This window comes from Ornithodoros turicata, chromosome 8, assembly GCF_037126465.1.
Source record: "Ornithodoros turicata isolate Travis chromosome 8, ASM3712646v1, whole genome shotgun sequence".
Classification (NCBI taxonomy): domain Eukaryota; kingdom Metazoa; phylum Arthropoda; class Arachnida; order Ixodida; family Argasidae; genus Ornithodoros; species Ornithodoros turicata.
In genome coordinates, this window is record NC_088208.1 from 25319995 (window position 1) to 25344191 (window position 24197).

The following is a 24197-nucleotide window of genomic DNA, read 5'->3' on the forward strand; positions in this document are numbered from 1 at the left end:
ACATTCGCACACGGGCGTCTTTTTTGTACTTTACATTTTTTTTTTTCATAGTGAAGTTATGAGAAGAGCACACTGTAGTTGAGTTATACGGCCAGGTGGACGTCCAAGACGAATCTAATTACATAACATTAATTAATTAACTCTTTAATTGGGAGATTTCGGGCAGAAGCGATATAACAGGATAGCAAGCGTTGAAAGCTATTCTATTTTTTTAATAATCTTGAAACGCGCACGTGCGTTGAAATATCCATAGTCAAATTTTGCTATACAAATGAGACGAAAACGCAACTACGCCGAGGGAGGACAGCGCTGATTCGATGTCAGAGGGTCACGTGCTTTGGAGCGATGGAGATGATTGGCGACCCAGGTAAGCCTCCGTCGGCGAAGGTCATGCGCTCTTGAGGCGTGCGGTTTTGGTTTCGGCTCAGTTGCATAGTGAAATTTGGCTATGGATATTTCACGGCACGCTCTCGTTTCAGAAGACCATTCTGAATTAAAAAGTTAATTAATTAATTTTAAGTAATTAGTCACCTTGTAGCTACGCGCTCTCTTCGAGAGGCTGTCTACTTGGTCGTATATCTCAACTGCAAAAACGATGGTGCTCTCATAGCCTTTTTATTTAAAAAAATTGTAACGGATAAAAGTGAATAACCTGCATAGCTGTAGAATGGTAGGGGAGAAAAAGACGAACTGCACGTGAGAGCGAGCCCGTGAGATACATTCGCCCCATTGGTTCGATTCGACACACTTCGCAAAATCCTCTCTTGCAAGGACAGATATGGCCAAACCAGCCATAGGCTGGTTATGCTACAGAATAGGACTGCCGCTTTCATTACTTGCCGGTAAGTACGAATATCGCGTTAATGCTGGAATACCAACCAATCAGCACTCGGAACATCAAACTGGCTGCAGTTCCGACACAGTCTTCCGTTCGGTACACCAGGGTCGGACTGGAGAGCGTTACGCTTTACCGGGAACCTTCCCTGTGAACCGCCACGAGACCCCAGCGGTATACGTGAGTTCCCTCGTGGGTCGGTATGAGATTTTCCCCCGGTAACATGATTAGTCCCAGTCCGGCCCTTGGAACACCAATACTGCCAGAAGCACATATATTCGGTGCCATGGCCACAGCAGCTGGGCCCGCTTGCACGAACGTTGAGGGTACTCCTCAGTGCTGTACTCCGTAGCTTTGCCAGTGCTAAAAGAAATAAGCATTGAAGACAGTAACGCGTACAAAAAGCACTACTGGAGCCACGGAATACAGTACTGAGGAACAGCCTCAACGTTCGTGCAAGCGGGGTGATTTTTGCGCATAGTGTGAAGAGAACGCGATGTGAAGGTAATTGTTGTGTGTAATGTGTGTTGTGTAATTACTACAATTTAAACATTTTTTCCCCCGTTTCAGCTGTCTTTCTTCGGTACAATGTAGTCTCCTTCGTATACATGCTTCTCTTCTTCATTAATCCCTTGCTTCCGAGTCCCACCTGTCGTAAAATAGATTCTGGTAAGTCTCGTGTGTCGTAAGTTTTCTCCGAACTGCACGTACCTTGTTTCCACTTCAGCACTGCCAATATATTATATGAGGGCGGCGACAGCGATTGGGATGATCGTGTGCGCCATCCACATTACGTACCAGGTGGAGCTCATTACAACGGGTGGCTACGAGAGCGGCGCCATAGACCAGTGCTCGGACCACGAGAGCCTTCTCGTCTTTCTCGGGCTGCACCGCACGACAGGACTGTCCGCAGTCCAGCTAATATACGTCTTTGGCTTGGACGTCCTTGTGGCTGCCTTTTCGTTTTTCGGCCTCGTTTTTTGCGGGAGACGTGGTATGTCCGTACACGTGTTGTAATCGGAAAGAGGTTTCGTCGAACTGGGCCTGTTTGCACGGACTGTGGTAATAATTCCTCAGTGTCGTCGCGGTACTGGAAACAAGTGAAGACATTACTGAGGAACTTCGTCACCGTTCGTGGAAGCTGGCCCTGGTACAGCCAACGACATCAAACCTAGTTAATGCAGTGGATTTTCATCCTCGTAATAGTCCGTGTAAAGGAGCGAGGAAGTGACACTTATGACGTGTTCTTAAACGGTCCTCGACTCGGCCCTCAACGTGGATTGCTCCACGGGACCGGTTTTGTGCTTCAAACATTGTCCTTGGCTCGAAACTCCCTCCAGGCGTAGGAAATTTTCGGTTCTCAACATGTGTGACGTGTCTCTGATTAGTCTTACTGTTTCTACCCCGTACGTATGTGCGAGATGTTTAGCAACGATGTTTGCTCCCCGGTGCCTCTTCAACGCTTGCTGGTCTTGCTTTCTGAAGCCAGATCATCTTAGCTACCCCAACAACTCTGAATATCCTCTGGATGTACGAATAATGTCCTTACGGATTCGCACGTACGGATTCGGACGTACGAATCCGTTAGGACATTCGTACATCCAAAGGATATACGATGTTGGGGTATACTCAAAAGGCCGTTACTAAATATCGTTATGTTCTCATAGTGTAAAAAAACAATCAAACAAACAAACAAACAAACAAAACCGAGAGTAGAGAAGTACAAAACAGACGCACACGGACAGTCTCAACGCAGTTTTACTATAGACTTAGAGTCTGTGCCCTAGTCTCAGGGTTTTTAATAATACTAGTTCTAATCACCAGCTGGCTTGCTTTTTAGCCATCCTATCCTTACCATCGTGTTTTTCACGTTTCAGAGGAGATGTCGGTCCGTCCAGACCAGAGACGTGACATCATCACAGACACTCGGAAACGGACCCGTCGTCCGTCATTGTTTATCATCCTGGGCGAAATTATTGTCTTGGTCACGATGGCCGCGCCTGGGATCTTGCATGCGTCCCTGCTCTCTTTCTTGTACTTCATTGCCTTCCTGTGCTCAACGACATGGCTCGCTGTGAAGAACCGTATAGCTCGTATCTATTATTCGGGTCGCTTCGGTGTGATGATTTACAGCATTCTACACATATTAGTGCTGTACACCTACCAGTTCCCCCAGGTCCAGGAAGCCGTGCCAGCGCACGCGCTCCAGGCAAGGTACAGACTAAAACTGTCGCTGAATATACATCAAATATGCCTTTCGCCTCATTTGTGTGTCTCTGACGTTTTCAGGTTGATAGGCTTATTGGCTCTGCGTCTTTCGGGATGCAAGATTCAAACGTCGTCTCCAAAGAACCCACATGATTTGAGGTTCCAGAAGCAACACTGGACCCTATACGCTGGATGTATCAGTATATTTGTCTTCTACTACGTGGCTGCTGTTATGACTCGCTACCAGCTCGTTTTCCATGAGGTTCGTGAAAGCTTGCAATATTCGGTTTTGTAGGCGTCTGGTACTGTAGTGTGTCGCTGAGTTAACTTACGGGCAACACGGTCACGCGACTGTCTTCTTTCGTCTCGTCGAAGTTTCCCTCGCTTGTATAGAGTTTTGCCTGACAGAGTGGCAAACCGCCTTTCGAGGACGTTAATTGGGGAAGGTCTGTGATAAACGGGATCACAAGGTGAGCACATATAGACGCCGCTCCGTGGTCTAGGGTCCGTGCAAAGGCTGTGCCCTGCACAAGGTGCGTCAGCCGCCTTGCATATGATACACGGGGCGTTTTTGTATCCTACACAGAATTTGTACGTAAAGCTATGAAAGCAGCATCAAACAGCGCGGTATTCTCCTGAACATGTAAGCGCACTTGTTTTTGACACGAACAGTCTATCACTTGCAGCAGGGCCGCCGCTTCACAGGCAACGTGGCTAGCCTACTGTGGATGACTTCTCCGTCCTACGAAGACAAAGAAAAATGTCAACGACATTATAGTGCACGACACCGTCCGTCCGCCCCACGCCCGTCCAGACGAGCGTCAATAGGTTTGCCCTGCACACCCAATATGCCTACAAAGGTAGGTGTCTTCTTACATTGATGAAAAAAAACTGAGGGCAATTAATGCGATGACAATGCGTACAGAATGCATACCTAGACAACACTACACACACCACACCACCACGAGAGGCACTACACCACATATAGACATGACACATACGACATACGCCCCACACGACATGATACACAAACTCAGCCGCTCGCTATACTGTCGGAGAACGCACAAGAGAAGTCTGAACACGTCCAGAGACGAGGCGTAAGTGCAACTGACGACGGCTGGTTCAAGTTCCAGTAGCTGCCGTCGTTACGCGCTTCCGCGTGACGGAAGAAGAGCGACTCATCTTGCAGAGCGCAGTACACTGCGTGTAGTACACTGACAGCTCGTTCACCCCACTCCGACGCTGGATTTTCTTCAAAGTGGGGATTCTAATGCTAACGCATTAAAAACATTCCTGACATCGCCTTGCAGATTCGCCCGCGCAGTGCGTCCCTTTCCCGCATAGGCGAGGATTCCTATAGGCCTGTAGGAAGCGAATCAACTGGACTCCTTTTCGTTGCGTCGGACGATGCCAGGTCTACCCAGCGCCATGTTACCTCAGCGTTGGATGCTGCATCGCGAACGAGGACTCCAGCGGGCCGTAGTCCGCGGTCGGATCTTATCCTTCATGGTATTTCACTTTTGTTCAGAGCAAGCCACGTTGGTACTCTAGTTGTTATGATGGTCTGGAGCATCATGTACCACTCCTGGTTGTCGTTTGTCCTGCTCATCTGGTCGTGTGTCCTGTGGATGATGCCTAGGTGAGCAGAATGCAGTGCAGACACGTTGAGTTCCGTCTCTGATAGGCGTATCTTTGCAACAGTGCGCGCCAGGCGTGCTTGAAGTCATCGCCGGCTCTTGTGGCCTACGCTACCTTTCTGCTCCTCCTCCAGTTCTTATACAGCTTGAATCTGACTGACGATGAACTGCCAGAGACGGCCTACGAGTTTGACCTAAAGCAACTGGGGCTGGTCAAATACCATTACGAATCATATCAGCCTTCTGCCATCAAGGTGCGTTACTTTTAAGTTGGCACGACCCCAGAGCGCAGCAGGATGAAGCCTCTGTTTCTCCCGAGACCAGCTATACATTGGCACAATAATTCAGTCTCTTACACAGTTGAGTGCTTTTCGCACAGACTCTCTACACGGTCATGTTTTGGATACTCCTGCACCAATACATGAAGTCAAAGCAGACCATTACTATACCTACAACACCGGGGAGTCCGGTGAGCGAGGACCTGGAATGCCACGGACTGGGTTAGTTTTACCGTACTCGTAGGGTGGATAACTACGCCAGTGTGTGTGGGGGGGGGGGGGCGCGTCCCTGCATGCGCTGCTCACACATTTTACCTGTCTGTTGCAGACTCTGCACGACGTCGCTGGTTCATAGCAGCGCGTGCACAGGCAGAGTTGAAGAAGTTGGTCTGCCCACTGCACACACTGCTTACCCGATATTCCGTCTGGATGGTGGCGTCCTGCTTGGCTGTTTTCGCCCTTAGCGATACGAAAGTGGTCGTTTATCGCCTGGTGTACCTCATCCTCTTCTTATTTTTCATTTTCGTCTTCCAGGTGGGTCGCCACACGACTACTCCAAGCAGCACAACATCTCGGCCCGATATTGGCCCAAATGCTGTGCTGCTGGGGTAGCCCCATATTTGGAGACGGGTCTGTTTCAGGTATCCTACTGGTTATGGATCAGGACCATGTACGCGTTTTGGCTCGTAGTCGTCACATATTCGATGGCGGTGCTCATTTTAATATACACTTATCAGTTCGACAACTTTCCATCCTACTGGGAGAAGTACGTCCATGTGAAACCTGATATGTAAGCGTGTCTCCGCGGCTGTGGATTGATTAACAGCACTGACAAATATGCCGCTATTCCAGCCAAAAGGACTTTGGCCTGGAAGACTATACAAGTAGCGCCGGTACTCTCTTTTCCGCACTTCTCGTCCCGACCTCTTTGCTCGTCGTCACCATTTTACAGCTGAAATGGTTCCACAGCGATTTTATGAAATACAACAATGAAATTGAATGGTGAGGAGGATAAGGTACGTAGACTAACGCCACATGCTGAAGTTTGGTCTTTTATTACGAGCAGCGAAATAGATGCTAATGAGGCGCTGTTAGCAGTGCACGCGTCGCAGGCAAGTACTGGAAGGGCAGCAGTGACGTCTCTGTCTGTCAGAAGTCACGATGAAAATCATGAGGACATGAAACGTTTAATGGCGGCCTGGCACTCGTTAGATGAAACACTCCGGAAAGGTAAGTGATTTCATGGTCACGCAGTGAACGGAACCGATATGCTTTCCCTACCTCTCAAAGGGTCGGCTTCAGGTCTCCGCTCCCCAATGCAAACTCCAGAGCGCGCGCGATTCAGCCTACGCGACGCTTCGGAACTGTTACTTCGACTACTGGAGATCCACATGACCAAGATTGTTTTCCTTGCTGTTTTCTATGTGTCTACGAAACATGTGAGTTCATCCCACTGGCATGTCCTGGAGTTTAACATTAGGTGTTTAACATGAGGAATCCTGAGAAAAATCACTTGTAGGGCAACTGGGAACAATTTGCAGAAACATGCACAAAAGCGAGACAGGCGCGAAGCGACCGACGGAACGACGTACGCAGGTGAAGGCGCTACTATAAGTTAGTAAAGTAGTAGTAAAGTAGTTGATAATAGAGCCTTGTCCTGTGTACGTATTTTCTGTCCCGTCGCTTTGCGCTTATCCACGATGCATGTTGCTCAATCTAGCCCAACTATCAATATTGCCTAAACTTGTTCGGAATACCGTAAAGTGCACCAGGAGTTATACTCTATGCCATTTCATTGATCATGTTTAATCTTTGTCCTTTAACAGGTCTGTGCCCTTCATATGGTATTTGTGGCGCTTGTCATCCTAGCGCTGCCGTTTCCATCCATACATCATCTTCTATTGAACTGCTGCTCGTTCTGGTGTTCGATCTTGTTCATAGCGCAGATGGCGTATCAACTGAACTTCATTGAGGACACCTGGACCGTATCTTGTACAGTAAGCGTAATTCGGCCAATTGACTGCAACACAACTGTAATGTATCCCGATATCTACAGCCTGCACGTGCGATGAGCAATAGCACCGATAACAGTCAGTTACACCCATTGAATGCCACTCTCAGCGACGCAGTCTGGCTGGGGATTCAAAAGGCACCAGGAGGGGAAACAAACGCGTACATCCAGGTACGTGACCCAGGAGCAGCAAGCCAGCTTCTCTAGGCTTGCCTCTCCTTAAATTTCCCATAATGAAAGAAAAGAAAAAAGCTGCTACGGTACACACAAAACTATGGCACAACCACATTTCAAGTTTTCCTTCCAGCCTTACGTCGTCTTGGTAACAGTGTTTACTGTGAAAGCCTTTCTCAACTACCGGCAAAGGGCTTTTCGTGCTTGTAATCAGATCCCTGAACCCAAGGCCGGCATTCTGTTTCCATCTGGCAAGCGTCGCAATGCAGACGAAGGGATTTCGGAGTGCGCCATGTTCCTGGTGAACTTTTTCTTCTACAAATTTGGCGTGGAGGCAAGGCCTGACATTTCCGTGATAAGTTCACGACGTGATCTAGGCTGCTTCACCGCAGGTGTGCTTCGTGTCGATGGTTTTCTGTATTGCACTACGCATGGACGTGTTTGGACTGTTGACCGCGGTCTGGCTTTCTGCGCTTTTCCTGCTGCGGAGACGACGTCTTGGACGTGTCTGGCGTTTCTACGTGACTTACCTATGCGTTGTGCTACCGTTTCAGTATTTCATGGTGACGGGCCTGCCGCCTGGCCTATGCATCGGTTAGAGCCGTTTTCTCCCGAGGGATACAGGTTTTCATGCTTTTGTCTTCTCTACATCCAGTGTACCCCTGGTGGAACCCAACGAGCAGGGCCTCTGTACAACTGTCGCGCTGGCTGTACCTTGCCAATTATCAAGATCCCCCCGACGCCTTTAAAATACTAGGTAAAGAACAAACTGTCCCTCAACTGTTCAGCAAACATTTATTCTCACTTTTGCTTCTCGCAGTGGACTTCTTCCAGCTGCTTCTAGCGTGTTGCCAGCTACAAGTCTTTTCTATCGAGGACTCCCACGTCATAAGCGCTGCTTACGAAGGAGGTTCCAACAAGGAGATCTACGACAGGCATGGTCGTTTCACCGGGCGGTCACCAAACCCCGTTCCAGACTTCGTCACCTACGCCGAGTATGTCTTATATGCTTTCATGAGCACGGTGGTGCCTGTAAGCAGCTTTGTTTCTTGCAGCTCTTACCTCTCCATGGTGCAAACCTTCATCTTTTTCTCCCTCTACTGGGCGACATTGGCGGCGATGTTTTTAGCTGGTACCACTCACGTGTCGTGCTTTGCAATGGGCTATGTCTTGGGCTGCTTCTTTTTCTTGTGGAACGGCAACGAGCTTTACCTTAAGCCTATGAATGTACTGCTTAAAATGTGAGTTGCTTTTTACAATCTCCTTGCCCTGGTGAGTTAGCTTATACGCTCTACCGGTATATTACAGATGGAACACGGTTTTATCCTACAACGTTCTTGTGATCTTCTTAAAGACTGCACTGCAGGTGGGATACGTTTTCGTACGCAGCGAAGGAAAAAGTAGCTGGAAATATAAAGCCTGCAACTTACATTGCCTCCAGAACTCCTGGACCAATGGGTGCAGTTTAGGCGATAAAAATTCCCGCCAGAAATTGTTTTCCCGCTTTGCTGCTACGTTGGCCTGACGCGTTTGATCTCTAGTCCGTTCTGATCGCGTGTATTTGCATTGCTAAAATCCCGGTGTCGTGGTAACGTGAAGTATTGCGTTGCAGGTTGGAGGATGTGCCGTTGCTGAGTACGCTTCAAAACATTACTGCTGGGTCATTCAGTTGTTGGGTATAGCGTGTATGGAACAATATCAAGATGTCTTCCCAGGTAAGTTTGCATTTCTGCGTAGGTGCACAAGATGCAGATTTTAGTGTGTCTCTTTTCCTTGCAGACGACACGCAGGAGGAGGAAACACTGAGCAGTGTAGAGTGCATATTCCTTTCGCCTGTGGACGCGGGTCTCCTGTGGGATGGAATATGCTTCGGTTTCCTACTGGCGCAGAAGAGACTCTTTATGTCCTACTACTTTCACCACGTTATCATCGAAGTCTTAGTTGAACAACGGCTCGCATCGCGAGGAGCCGAAATGATACACGAGATCAAGGTTAGTCATGCATGATTAACCGTGTATGTCTGTATGATTAGCAGGTTAGCCGTGCATGTCTGTACGGCGGTACTTCCTGTCGGCAGATGTAAACCGCGTATTCTCCTCATATTACAAAGATGATTCTGTGCAGTGGTTAAAAACAACTCTGGTTGATGTAAAGGTACCAAGAGTCGGTACTTCTGCATGGCCTCCCGCTCAGCTCCTAGTTTTCTCCCCTCATGCTCTGCTCTCCGTCCGTTCACTCATGTTCAGTTCATTCGCCACATTGTGCATGATTGTGCACGAGTGAGCATTTTCATGAGTGATTTTTGCCAAGCAAGCAGTTAGACATATTTCTCGCGGACACCACCTTCGTCGCTGTAGCAGCTACAGGCGCTTTTGCCATGCGAGATTAGACTGCCTTTTGCACATGGTCTCATGCTGACATTGGGCCAACTTAATGGGCCATCGTGATGGTCAGTGTGATACTGAGAGGTAGTACATGCATAGTGGTGCATAGGTGTCTGTTGGCTTCGGCCGTCTTGGGCCTCTTCAGCAGTGCCCAAGCAGCAAACACGTACAATACGTGCAGCCGAAGAGCTCTGGCTACTTTTTTTTTGTATATAGATAGTAGTGCATATAGGTAGTATATACACGTAGTGGTCCTTGTCTGACAGACCTGCACAGCGCCAGCAATTGCCCAGTGAGCCTTCCGCTACAGAGAAACGAAAGAGCCCGCTCATCTCGGCTTTCAGTTTGATCACTCATGCTCACTTATTTCTTGCTCAGTGTTAATTTTCCCCCTGCTGTTCACTGGACTCAAGTACAAGTACGCTATTGCAGTGGTGCGATTGTTTCTTGCAGCTTCGCGGGGTTCAAGAGCAGGAAACGGGGGAACGAGAAGTGATGCAGAAAATCAAGCGAAGGACCGATATTATTCGGGAAAACCAACAAAAGCTGCGCAGTGGAAATAGACAAAATCCAGAGACACATTATCAAGGTCAGTGCACATGAGACACTTCTCAGTTCAAGACGACGTGTAATCACGGTGTACTCGTACACAGCCATTCGATCGGGCGACTATTCTCAGTTCGAGGACGTAGAGAGCCCCGGTATCGATACGGGAGTGCAAAAAGGACAGTCCGGAGTGGAAAAGGAAAGTGCCGATGACAACGACGACTGGTGGAACTTGGTAAGGAAAGCATCGGCATCGGAGTTTTGGGCAGGCTGATATTACGCTATGCAAGTAGGTCAGCTGTCTGCGCAGCTCCCCAGGTTCCCTCTCTCCCCTATTGCCGGTCGAGCGACCTCACCGAAATATTCTGGTCGAAGCAACAACACATACTGCTCACGGAGCCGAAGTTCACGCCACGCGTTATGTTGAACACTCACGCGGTGCCGGAATATCGAGAGCGGCGTACTACACTAGCAGACCGACACCTAGCAGATGACACCGTCGGCGTCTTTCCCTGTCGTCTGCTACGCAATATCTTGTTGCTGCGTCTGAGGATATTACCCACGGTTAGCAATGCACGTCACGACAGTGACGCGACTTTGAGCGCTCGCGATAGCAGAAAACGATGACGTTTTTCGCATCTTCCGTTGGAGTATACTGGGAAATGTCGCGCGTGTGAATTCTGAACTGGGGTAAAGATGGCGTAACTGCTGCCGGCAGATCGTGACTCACGGATGGCATGCAGCGTACGAAATGTGCTCCCATGGCCCCTTTAACGTATAGAGCACCCACTTTCTTTTATTTCCCTACTGAAATGTCGATGATTATGCACAGAGAAGACAATTTCTTCAAGACATGACATGGTGGTGAGGTGGTTCATGAGGTGGGTCACTGCAGGGTTGTCCCTTTTTCTCGATATTGACCGGCCCTAGTTGTGTTAGGCCACAAAAAAGCTATGGCTGTGTCCCCTGTGTCAACATAGATGTGTCTTGTGCGACACAAATATGTTGTGTAGGGCCCGGTAGGGTCTGTAGCGTAAGATCAGTATGTCCCAAGCGGCCACTTTGGACTTGCTCTCAAGAAAGCACTGAAGGCTGTCTGTATTTGTCCTGAGTCATGCCTTTATGCGTGCATCCAGAAACGAAACACATGTAATGTATACTATCACTCATAACCTTACCCAGGTATCAATGGGTCAAGTGATGCCCTCAGCTGGATCTGCGGGGTCCTCTACTCCACCTAAGCAGGCATCAGAAGCGCAACCCGCGGCTTCCACGGAAAAAGGATTCTGTCAGCGCTTGCACGGTTACATGATTATCGCCATGACCTTTCTGGATGAAATGCTCATGAGCGCGGCGGGAAAACTGAACATAATATCACGTGACTACCGTTACGTCGCCCAGCGTCTAGCATCAGAGAAGCGCAGAGCGAAAGCGCAGGTACATGGCAACTGTGGCCAATGTCTACATTTGCGCCATCAAAAGGCGATTGTGAAAATATTGTGAAACTTTTATTCAGTACGAAAACGGTCTGGCAACCAAACTCGACGACACTACGATGCTGGACAGCAGGTTCCACTTTCATGAGTAAGAACGTTTATTTGGATGATTTGTAAGAGTGAATGCTGTTCTTGTATCATGTTCATTCTAGTACAAGGGAGTATAGTGCTATAGTCACTACACAACTGAACTTCTTTTTTTTTTCAATCATCTCATTTTATTACCCCAATGATAAGTAGCTCTGTCGATGAATGCAGGCACCCGAGTGACGTAAGACTGAACGCTTCTGTGGCGACATCTACTCCTGACTTAAGACGGCAGAGGTAAGTCCTCTTATTCGAGAACTGTCCCAAGAAAAAAAAAATAGAAAAAAGAAAAAACTAGGGACAGTTCTGGGGCTCCCAGCTTTTATCTTTTTCACGGGCTATGTATGTAATCAATAACGGCCAGTGTAGTGAAGCTTTTCATCTCTAGGCGCAGCTACACACTCCCCTGTTTGTGTTCTGCCTTCAAGGATGCATACAGATCCAAGCGCGCTTCAAGGGGTCCTCCCTTATTGCTTCAGTTACGAGACTGTCTCCGTTGAACGGTCTGACTGTTTTCCCTTAGCCTATAACGATGTATCTCACAAAGGGCACAAAGATATCGTCATAATCGTTCACGGTCTTTGAAGCTCACTCGGGACTGGCTGGAAGGTGATCCAGCGCGCTCTTGAGTAGAGGAAACAGCAAGCGAAGGCGCATCGGGGCCAGGATCAGAGAGGACCCTCTATCCTCACTAGGATATAGGAACCTCAATCCCATTGAAGCGCACTTAGGGATCCTTGAATGCAGAGCGAGAATAGAGCCCACAGTGCAGGGCAGTTCCTGTCTGAGCGCAACTGCACGTTCAGTTCCAGGTCGCATGCAACAAAGTTCCTATTTCCACGGCGCCAGTCATCGCTCATCTGTTTCTTCACTGCCTGTTTTTACGCGTCGGTGGCTCGGACTGAAGTTTTCTGTTACCTGGTGATCCTGCTGAACCAAATCGCGTCCGCCAGTTTGCTCTCTCTACCTCTTCCCTTGATGGTGTTTCTCTGGGGTTCTCTGTCGGTGCCTCGACCGTCGAGAACCTTCTGGGTAACAGTGATCACCTACGCAGAAGCCGTCATTGTGATCAAGTACATTTTCCAATTCGATTTTTTCCGCTGGAACGAAATGCACACCAACTCGTTTGATGCTTCGCGAATCATCGGCGTTGAGAAGAACGGCTACACCCTAGTTTACGACCTGATCCTTTTGCTCCTGGTATTTTTTCATCGGTTCATGCTGAAGAGCCTGGGCCTGTGGAGAGACACCGGGCTTACCATGAACTCCAATCCGGAGGTCACTGGGGACGAGTTTATAACAGCGGAAGGCAGGAAGGAGGAGTCAGCATCAACTACGGTAAGCATTCAGGAGGGTAAATGCTATTCGTTTTGCCCACCTGAGAGTTCTTGCGGAGATTTTTTTTTAAATTTTGTGTTAGCACCACGTAGCAACTGGCTATGAGCGGCGTACAGACATGGACAGATGGAGAGAGGAGAGCAGTGGGGAACAGGGGGGATAGTATGCGTCCTGGGACGACTACAAGGGGAACTTTGTGCTGACATTCGTCTGGAAACTGTCTGAGAACGGAGAGAGACCTCCAGACAGCACAGCCTGCGCGGGAATTCGAACCCGTGTCACCTTCCAGTCTCGACGTGGAAAGCGATCACTATGGTAGCTGGGAGCTGGTAACTACGCTGAAATCTCTGCACACGCCGTATGCGTCCCTCGCGGAAGACAAGCGTGTCTTTGCAACTTGTACCCTTCCGCCAAGTTACCGGTGTCAGCGGCTCGGTACGAAACCGCACTAGGAGGTAGTAGACAGACACGCCACCCGCCGATGATCCGAGGCCGGTGTATTTTGAAGAGAATCTGTCCGGTAACGTTCTGGTGGTGCGACGGTCACATAGGCACCAGTGGTTCGTAAGAGCAATTGCGTTGTCAAGCGTTACCATAGCGTTGTAGGTTCGCATTGCACTTGTCAGTCCTTACCAGGAATATTACCAGCGTCATGTAGGATATTTGCCTTTTCTTTTTCAGAGCAAGGCCGTGACTGCTGCAGAGGAATTTGCAGGCGTCATCAATGGAGAAGAGCTGATGGGTAAGGGAAATGGTGAACAGGTCGAACGCATTTAGTCAGTGGTGATGCAAAACTATCGATTGTCGTACGATTGTCGTTGTCGATTGCTGTCGACTATCCACAGTAAGAAAACTATCGATAGCACAATCAATAGGCGTGTATCGGTAGACTGTCGGTAGTACTATCTATAGTCGGCTATCGTGAAAACTAATAGATACAAAAGATAGAAAAAGGTTTTGCCACACAACTCCTCCTACGTTGACTTTGAGCTTCTCATGCGAAACCGCTCAAACCAACCGCAAGGTCACGTGATACGGACTGCACTGGATTGACTGGTATTGCTGTGTCTCAGCGCGCACAATTTATGATGAGCATGAGGTCGAACGTCTCGAAAGACTTCGGGAAACCCAGGGAAAAAAACTCAGGCAGCAGAGCCTGTTGTAGGATTCGAATCCATCACCTCCCAGAGTTGGCTATACCACGAACGAGCGGGACGCCTTAACCTGCTGGGCTATGCCGCTGGTGCAAACCTCTACTATCGATAGTAAATTGTCGTAGAACTGTTGTCAGTGGGACATCGTCCCAGGCCATGGGTCTAAAGCGATTCACTTGCACTTAATTGTTCGATTGATCCTTGTGTCCACTAGCAGTAAGTGCCATTTGCTAGCAACTTACTTCTATTTGCTCCTAATACCACGATGCAGATAGTCAGAAGCTACACAACAGCACATACAACAGCTTCCTGCATATCAGCAATTTTTTTAAAGGGTATGTATTTTAAGCATATTATGCACCTTTGCATTTGACGTGACTCATAGCTAAACCTTACTACTTTCCTTTTTTTTTTCAACGCAATAGTATGAGCCAGTACACGGACCCTTTCCGATCTTTCTTCGACAACGTGCTTCACCCAACTTACCGTGTCAAGGCAGATGTGTATGTGTGGATGTTCCTCTGCGACTTCATAAACTTCTTCATCATGATATTCGGCTACTGGACCTTTGGCGTAAGGAGTCACATCACGGACAGATTCATTTAGTTTAGTTCACGAAGGTTCTCAAACGCCCTCAGGATAGTTTGGCATTCTGGTTGTGCAGTACAAAGAGTACATTTCTGGGGACTAGATGGACAGTGCCGGGGAGCAAGCTTAAAGGTCAGGGGACTAAAATGGGAGTAACTGCAATCAAGGGGACCAGCAGGTGTAGTTGCGCGCATTGAGAAACTTGTCAAAACTTCGAGAAATTTGACAGATATGCAAATATGTAGAGGCCCAAGCACGACTTCAATACTGTGTGCACGGATGCCACTCCTACGGGGAAATCTGGGAGTCTTATTCTGACTAGCGGTACGGATCATATTTCTTATCACCGACTGGCTACGGAAATATCAACACAGGTCAAATGAGATTAAACTGTACTAGCTCCGACTTTTGCCGCGGGTCAGTTTTTCTTCTTCTTGACTTATTTATAAACTTATATGTGCAGACGGGAGCTTCCGGAGAAAGCCTGGCGTCCTATGTCTCGAGGAACGAGGTACGTGACCCCGATACGTTAGAACATCGAGTGCTTGACCACAAAAACTTTTCTACAGGTCCCCGTGCCATTCCTTATCATGATGCTGGCACAGTTTGCCCTCATATTTATCGATCGCGCGCTCTACTTGCGCAAGCATATCCTGGGAAAACTAATCTTCCAGATCCTCATTGTCCTCATCACGCATATATGGATGTTCTTCGTGCTGCCGTATATCAGCCAACGCGCCTTCGTGGACGACACTAACTTGCCCCCTAAGCTGTGGTACTTCATCAAAGGCATCTACTTCATCCTCTCGGCGTACCAGATCAGGTCGGGATATCCAAAACGGATTATAGGAACTGTTTCTGCAAGCAATATCATTACATCAATTTCCTTCTCTTCAATGGGTAAGGGACCGTCTGCAGGATTTTAGGTTCGCACCCTCATATACCAGGATTCCGTCGAGTTGTGACACCATGACAAGGCTGAAGAGCCATCTAATCTGGATTGTATTGGACATAAAATCCACGCGAACATATCTGTCCTAAAGTGTCATTACGGACCCCTGCCACACGGTCATGGCAAATGACATTAAGTCCTTAATGCCTTAACTTGCTTAATGCCTTCGTATGGTTCCTGCCACACGGCGATATTTGATGACATTTGTCTGAATGGCAGTTTCTACTTAATGAGATCGCTGCAATTCTATTTGCCGCTCTGGCTCCCATTGTCCGCGCAGAGTAACAATTCTATTCTTGCGTAAGACCACTTTATGCCGCGCAGGATTCACCGACAAAAGCAAGAGAACACATGATGGCGCCAACGCGTCGGCATCGACATGATGGCGTGTAATGTAATTACACTGACGTGTGGCACAACCATCTTAGATAATGCCATTCAGGACACCAATGACATTAGACGAAAATGTCATTTGTTCCGCCTGTATGGCACAGGTGTAAGTAGCTGTCTTCGGAATTCTAGTCGATGCCATTGCAATCAATGTGCCTCACACTGTATTCTGTAGCGCGCGTACGTCACATTGGGCGCAGTCTGCCCTTTTTCTGGCAACATTGCTTCTCCAAAGTCGCCTTCTGTCTCCTCAACCACGTGTCCTCAACAGAGCAGCTTGCGGTCCTCCAGTGTGAGTTTCAGAGCGGAGAACATGAAGGTCCGTGCGCTGTTGATGCGAAACAGACGCCAGTGCTGCCAGTATCGTCATCGATTCGTGGAAGCGCGTCATGTTCACCCTATGATATTTATATTTTGCGTGCGCATGCAGTTTTTGAGCGAGGTTGATTTTTATATTTTTTATGTCAGAGTGGCGTTTTAAACGATATTGTTCATGCTCCCTATAGCAGGCGGCCTGCTCTGCCACGCGGATAGTTTCCGTTCTTCGATGTAATTGAAATGCATTTCTGCACAAAGGTACATGCTGGTTCCTTTCCTCTGCGAACTACGGGCACTGATGGACTGGATATGGACGGACACAAGCATGAGCCTAAATTATTGGCTCAAAATGGAGGACATATTCTCAAACGTGTTTCTCACCAAATGTATCCGGTGCCGTGAAGAGGAACACTCAACGCCTCGAGGAACACGTCAGGATAACCTTTCTAAATACGGGCTCGGAGGTCTACTCTTGTTTGTACTCGTCTTTGTCATTTGGTCCCCTCTACTGGTCTTCTCTTTCGGAAAGACCGTCGGCAAGTCGCTCCTACCTTCGCACGCTTCTATGGTGCTTGCTATCGGCAGCTATCAGCCTCTATTCGAGGTTACCCTCCGAAGAAATAGCATGCCACCGATGTCACACTCCACATGGGCCCGGTTACTGGTAGGCCTGTCCAGTGGCTTACTTGTTAACCGGTCTTCTTAATTGATTCCTTTTTTTTCTTCTTGCAGGCAAGGTACAAGGGAAATAGTCGGGCGCGATCATTCCTGGCAAGATTCCAAGCGGAAGATATAGCGGAAGTTTCCATCAAGAGAAATTCCACAAGTACCTGGACCATAAGTCCACCCAGTCGTGACGCGCTCGTTGCAGAACTCAATCGCACCACGAGTAACCTCCACTTCACCCTGAAGTTTGACGTCATGCGCGATATCCAGGCACTGTCGACACCGAGCCAGGCGCACACGAGCGAACAGGAAGCTCCTCTGACAGATCCGGAGCTGAGGAACAACCTGTTGCGGACGCTGCTGGGAGATTCGTCAGTTAGTGTAACGGTGCCTGGTATCCTTCCGAGGTACCTGCTGGCTTCTCGGAAAGGGGACCTAGACGTCGTTACTGTTCTTGACTCGCCGCAACACCTATTTCGTAATTTAACACTCCTCCTGCACACGGGTGTGTCCTCCTCTAGTAGCGCAACGGGCGAGTGGTGGGAGCTACAGGAGAACTGCACCACTGCATATCCGTACTCATTCCTGTCCGGCGAGAGTGACTTGTGCTCATCTCTCAAGGTCATTGTGTTCTGCGACAAGGTATTTCCGCAGGCACTCTCAGTTCTGTGGACATACGGGTGAGCTGAACCAACCCAGGGAGCACAGTGTACATGGAAGTTCAAGTGCATTCAGGTGGTTGGCAGGGGGCCTTATCAGCGCAAACGCGTGACCTACGTGCCGCTGACGACTGAGGACAGTAGTCTTAAACGATCCTCGACTAGACGACTAGACGCTCGCACTCACTGTCATGTCCTCAGTGTGTATTAGCACTGAGTTGTCGCTGGTTGAGTATCACCAACTAGCCACAGGAGGTTTCCCTTCTTAACATTGATCTACCCTTCCAACCCTATGCACTCGTACTTTCAGTATATTGTGCTGTTTGGTCTCACATGTGCTCTCCTCCTGACCCTGTTCCATTTGTGTGGCTGTTTTCAGGATCTTAGGTTTGTACACGACGTTTGTCTTGGTTGTCGCCCGCCTGCTGCGTGGGTTTCGCTCTGGAACTTCTTACTTAATCATGTATGACGACATGCCTAACGTGGATCGCGTGCTACGACTTTGTCTCGATATCTACCTCGTTCGTGAGAGCGGCGAATTGACACTGGAAGAGGACTTGTTCGCAAAGCTCATCTTCCTCTACCGCTCTCCGGAAACTCTCATCAAATGGACGAGGCCAAATCAATTACAATTGCCACGGGAATCGTGAATAAATGTTTACACGATCTGGCAATGGTTTGTTTGACGTCGTGTAGAACCACAGCACAGGGCAGAGCGCGGGTACACAGAGTGCACGCGATGTATGGTAAGGTGGGGGAAGAGGAGGCCTGTAAAGGTAAACAAGAAATTAAGTGCGCCGCCATAAGGCCACCTAAGTCTGGCTACAGAAAATCGCCCCCTCAACGCATGCATGGAGCAACGAGTCTCTCAGACAGGCGGCGTCGACAGGAAGTCTAATCTCTCTCCACCTTACCCTATACAGATTGTGCGCTGGGATTGTCTCGTTCCGAGGTTTTTCTGCCTGCCTGCTTCCAAAGCTTGTAATAGGCTCTGTAAAAAGTCGATAGCTGGGCCTTCGCGGAACCGTATGTACTGCAAGCAATCGACGTTCCGCAAGTCCGACGCCAAGCAATTCCGCCGCGGTCGGGCCCGGTAGGTGCAATACCTGCGCGTTAATGTTACTGCCATGAAAATTACACTCGTTGGTTTCCTATCAGGTTGCGTCATTCTTCCGCTTCCCATGTTAGAACATGCTAGCTATCGCCTGCAGAGCACTCCCACGCTGAAACGTCGGCCACTTGTCATAGGAGTGGACGTGTAGGTCAGCCGACCCCCATGCACTTGCCCAGTAAACCATTCATATCCATAGGACATCCCCATAAGCTCGCGAACGTCCTGAATGTCTGGACAACCATGCGATATCTACTGGATGTCTCAGAACGACATTCGCGTTTCGGTTTTACCCAGTAAATAACAGATGTCCTAGGCACATCTGCAGGATATCGCGTTTTGGATATTTGATTCGAGGCGAAGCAGCCTGGAGATCCCTGGGATTTCCATGTAAGATCCAGTACACAAGATTTTGGGCATTAGTTGAACGTCACAGGAATTTCGCCAGGACGTCGCCTGGAGATAAACGGATACATGTGAAGTTTTGTTGTGCTGAAAGCAAGCACGCTAACTGGATATGGGGGAACAAGTAAAATCGTGCGCAACGCTCGTGAAGCAACAGTGGAATTCGATCAGTTTTACAGCTCCACTAAGCGCCTAATCACATTATAGACAATAGTTTGAATTAAAAACATAGTATTTGGCAGGAAGGGATGTGAGAAACGTTATTGGTTATGCATTGACTCTGCAGAGACACGGGTTAATTGGAAAGAAGCACCCTCTCACCGTTACAAATGTATCAAGACTTATTACACTTAACGAATGTGCCCCAGCAACAGACTATTGTGAATGTGTGGGGCAGCATCGTTTGCGGTGTTGTTTCCGGGAAGATTTTTCCAAAAATCTATTGTGAATGCTCTGGTCTCCCTTCAAAAATGCGTACGCGGTGGAGGGGAAATGAAGGTCTTCTTAAGGTGAGAGCACCTTAGTGGACAGTGTGTAGGAGTGTGGCCGAACGCTGGAGGGGCACACTACAGTTCCTGGATTTTTTTCCTGTTGTTAATGTTCGAGGCGTTTATTTTTATATCAGCGTGGCGTCGTCATCTCAGATATGAATTAAACTAAAAGTAAGTAAGCGCAAGTTAATATTAAATTTTAAGTCGGAAGTATTTGTGACGTCCAATCTGTGTCCAGATATCCACTAAAATACCTTGCGGGGACATATTTGGGATGACAAAGGAGGGTTAAAATGCATATCTCACGGACGTCCTCTATTGATGTAAGTTGGATCCTCACGAACCTCCAGCAGATATCCAAATATCCGGAATTAGATGTCACATAGATATTGCCTGGATGTAAATAGTTTACTGGGTGAACATTCAGTAAATTCGTGTTGGTTATGGACCTCTTATCTTACTGGACGTAAACGTGTAATGGCTAATGAAAAGCGCGGTAGTGGAACCAAATGAAGCAGCAATCTACAACACAATGCAATACATTCGCAAGCAGCATCTATATTCTAGTCGGCCCAACCTACTGTTACATATACGGTGCGGCAACAAAGAAAGCGTTGCTAACCCATGATGGAAGCGTTAATACAAAGCAGCGTGAAACGTTATATGTCGAAGAAAGGCCACGACACTATCACCCACAACCAAACACCCGCTCCCATTAGATATATCCGCTTCTTCCTTTTCGCCGTTACTTCGGGAAGAAGTATGTATCGAAATAACGCCGACGCAAAGGCTCCAGATGCACAACATAGTACCATGGCCCAGCCTCTCTGCGTTGCTAGTTCGATGTTCGCATCCCAGAACTTCACGATGTCTGCCCATAAGATTCCGAGCGGCATCGAACAAGCGTACAGGCAGGCGAACACCGCCAGCAGTGGTTCGTTGAAATTCGTCCTCAGAGATGAAACACCAAGCAGAACTCCCAGGAGCATCTGGTGAACGATTGCGGACGCATAGCGGCCGGCTTTGCCATTTGGGAACGCGCCGACGTTGAAACCCTCCATCGCAGCAAAACCTGCCGATATGTAGCCCAATTCCATAAATCCCATATTGGCCATGGGTCTTGAGATGTACGAAGCGCCATTGTTCGGGACGAAGAAGACGTTAAAAGCTGGATGTGCTCTGTTGCGAAACGTTGCGAAATAATATTCCAAAAGTTCGAACGACATATAACCAAAATAGGTCATGAAACACTCTATGTGCCTTGCTGGTACGTACGGCGAGAGGTTGATGAGCGCACTCACTGCTCTCGTGAAAGGCATCATGCGCAGAAACCAATGGGCGAGGGCCATACCAGCGGTGACACTTATGGTTTTGTCGATCGCACTTGTGAGGTACAGAGTATACCCTTTATAAACTGCCATCTTTCTGAGGATGAGGGGCAACACAGATGACGCCAAGAGTGTACCAAACGGGACGAAGAGCTCCAGGAGGACACCATAGGAGAGCATTGTATCCAGTACGGAGGCGTTTGTTGGAATGCTCAGGGGCAATACAAGAGGTACTCCAAGTAGAACTCCCAGGAGCATCTAGCGAACGAGCGTACAGCGACTGATTGAGATGGCTTTACCTCGGATATTCTATTCTTCTTCGTCTTCAATGTCTGCCACTTCACCGTCCGCGTGGTGGACTACGGGAATCTAATCCATCTGGAGGGCGGTGTTGATACGTACGTCACTATCAAGCACCACCGAAGTGTGTGCAAATTTCTGGCAAAAAGAGTTAAGCGCTGTATCTTTGACCCAAGACACAGAGACAACGCTTCGTGCTATGGTGGTCCCTGCGTTCTGTTCGTGGTGGCGCTTCAGTTTGAAGGAAACCTAAACAACGCAGACAAATGAACATCTGAGTTGAGGTTTCCTAGGAGCCCCAAAAAATTCAAATTGGGAGTAGATTTACACGTAAGGTGAGTCAGCCTGTTTGTGTGGAGACATGCTACATGTGTCACAGGGTAGGACTGCGGCTAATTTCGACCACCTGGAGTTCTTTTGACGTGCGCCGGAAATCTCCGACACACAGTGCTGGAAGCAATGTTTATCTCCCCAACATTGCTACCGTCATCGGCCGGGATCGACCCCGCGATCTTGAGCTCAGGAAGCCCACACGGTTATCGGAGCCTCGACATGAAAGCAGCAGCTTTCAAGCTGCTGTTCCTGCTGGGCAGCGCGTGCAGCTACGTTGCGTGACGTCCTCAGAGCAGGCTTCGTTTGACCATAGACGACCTGCGCCCCTACGTCATTGATTACGTAACGCCACCGCGGAAAGCATGCTGGTGGGAACTATCAGCTTTATCAGCCTATCAGCCGAGGCGTTTATCGTGCTTCTTGCCCACCACAGCAGAATACAGACAACCTGAGTCTCTACGTAGCGCCACCGCAGAAAGCGTGCTGGTGGATACTATCAGCTTTATGAGCCTATCAGCTGAGGCGTTTATCCTGCTTCTTGCCCACGACAGCAAAGTATAGACGAGCTGAGTCCCTACGTAATAGTTAATTTATCACTTTCGTGAATTGGAGGACGGACAAAAAGTCAAGAGGACTTGACAGAGGCACCAACTCCCAGGCCTCATTGATTACGTAACGCCACCGCGCAAAGCATGCTGGTGTGTACTATCACCTTTAACAGGCTATCGGTCTAGGCTGATAGCGTCATAACTGAAAGCTCCCTTATGGGGAGTTTTCACCTATGTCACACAGTTTTCACCTACTACAGCAGACGAATTCTGACTTTATATGTCTTTATATGTGAAAAGCGCTGTATAGTGGAACCAAATGAAGCAGAAATCTACAATACAATGCTGTACATTCGCAAGCAGCATCTATATTCTAGTCGGCCCGACCTACTGTTACATATTCGGTGCGGTAACAAAGAAAGCGTTGCTGACTCCTATGATGGAAGCGTGAATACAAAGCAGCATGAAACGTTATATGTCGAAGAAAGGCCACGACACTATCACCCACAGCCAAACACCCGCTCCCATTAGATATATCCGCTTCTTCCTTTTCGCCGTTACTTCGGGAAGAAGTATGTATCGAAATAACGCCGACGCAAAGGCTCCAGATGCACAACATAGTACCATGGCCCAGCTTCTCTGCGTTGCTAGTTCGATGTGCGCATCCCAGAACTTCACGGTATCTGCCCATAAGATTCCGAGCGGCATCGAACAAGCGTACAGGCAGGCGAACAACGCCAGCAGTGGTTCGTTGAAATTCGTCCTCAGAGATGAAACACCAAGCAGAACTCCCAGGAGCATCTGGTGAACGATTGCGGACGTATAGCGACCGGATTTGCCGTTTGGGAAGGCGCCGACGTTGAAACCCTCCATCGCAGCAAAGCCTGCCGACACGTAGCCCAATTGCATAAATTCCATATTGGCCATGGGTCTTGAGATGTACAAAGCGCCATTGTTCGGCACGAAGAAGACGTTAAAAGCTGGATGTGCTCTGTTGCGAAACGTTGCGAAATAATATTCCAAAAGTTCGAACGACATAAAACCAAAATAGGTCATGAAACACTCTATGTGCCTTGCTGGTACGTACGGCGAGAGGTTGATGAGCGCACTCACTGCTCTCGTGAAAGGCATCATGCGCAGAAACCAATGGGCGAGGGCCATACCAGCGGTGACACTTATGCTTTTGTCTATCGCACTTGTGAGGTACAGAGTGTACCCTTTAAGAGTTGCCATCTTTCTGAGGATGAGAGGCAACACAGATGACGCCAAGAGTGTACCAAACGGGACGAAGAGCTCCAGGAGGACACCATAGGAGAGCATTGTGTCCAGTACGGAGGGCGTTTGTTGGAATGCTCAGGAGCAATACAAGAGGTACTCCAAGTAGAACTCCCAGGAGCATCTAGCGAACGAGCGTACAGCGACTGATAGAGATGGGTTTACCTCGGATATTCTATTCTTCTTCGTCTTCAATGTCTGCCACTTCACCGTCCGCGTGGTGGACTTGGGGGAATCTAATCCATCTGGAGGGCGGTGTTGGTACGTACGTCGCTATCAAGCACCACCGAAGTGTATGCAAATTTCTGGCAAAAAGAGAGAAGCGCTGTACCTTTAACCCAAGACACGGAGACAACGCTTCCTACAGTGGTGGTCCCTGCGTTGTGTTCGTGGTGGCGCTTCAGTTTGAAGGAAACCTAAACAACGCAGACAAATGAACATCTGAGTTGAGGTTTCCTAGGAGCCCCAAAAAATTCAAATTGGGAGTAGATTTACACGTAAGGTGAGTCAGCCTGTTCGTGTTGCCACATGCTGCACGTACGCCGGAAATCTCGGACAGACGATGGTGGAAGCAATGTTTACCTTCGGCCCCACATTGCTACCGTCCTCGGCCGGGATCGACCCCGCGATATTGAGCTCAGCAAGCCCACACGCTTATAGGAGCCTCGACATGAAAGCAGCAGCT

General features: G+C 48.6%; 1 long non-coding RNA gene and 1 pseudogene across 1 annotated transcript; one reads left to right on the forward strand and one right to left on the reverse strand.

Moving 5' to 3' along the window:
• Positions 1-461: 461 nt before the first annotated feature.
• Positions 462-18382, forward strand: LOC135366767 (piezo-type mechanosensitive ion channel component-like; annotated as a pseudogene).
• A 4203-nt stretch (positions 18383-22585) lies between these two features.
• Positions 22586-23709, reverse strand: LOC135366091 (uncharacterized). The gene is made up of 2 exons (XR_010414091.1): positions 23325-23709; positions 22586-23121 (listed from the first exon to the last, which is right to left on the reverse strand). It is a non-coding gene; the product is annotated as an uncharacterized LOC135366091 (long non-coding RNA).
• Between the last annotated feature and the right edge of the window lie 488 nt (positions 23710-24197).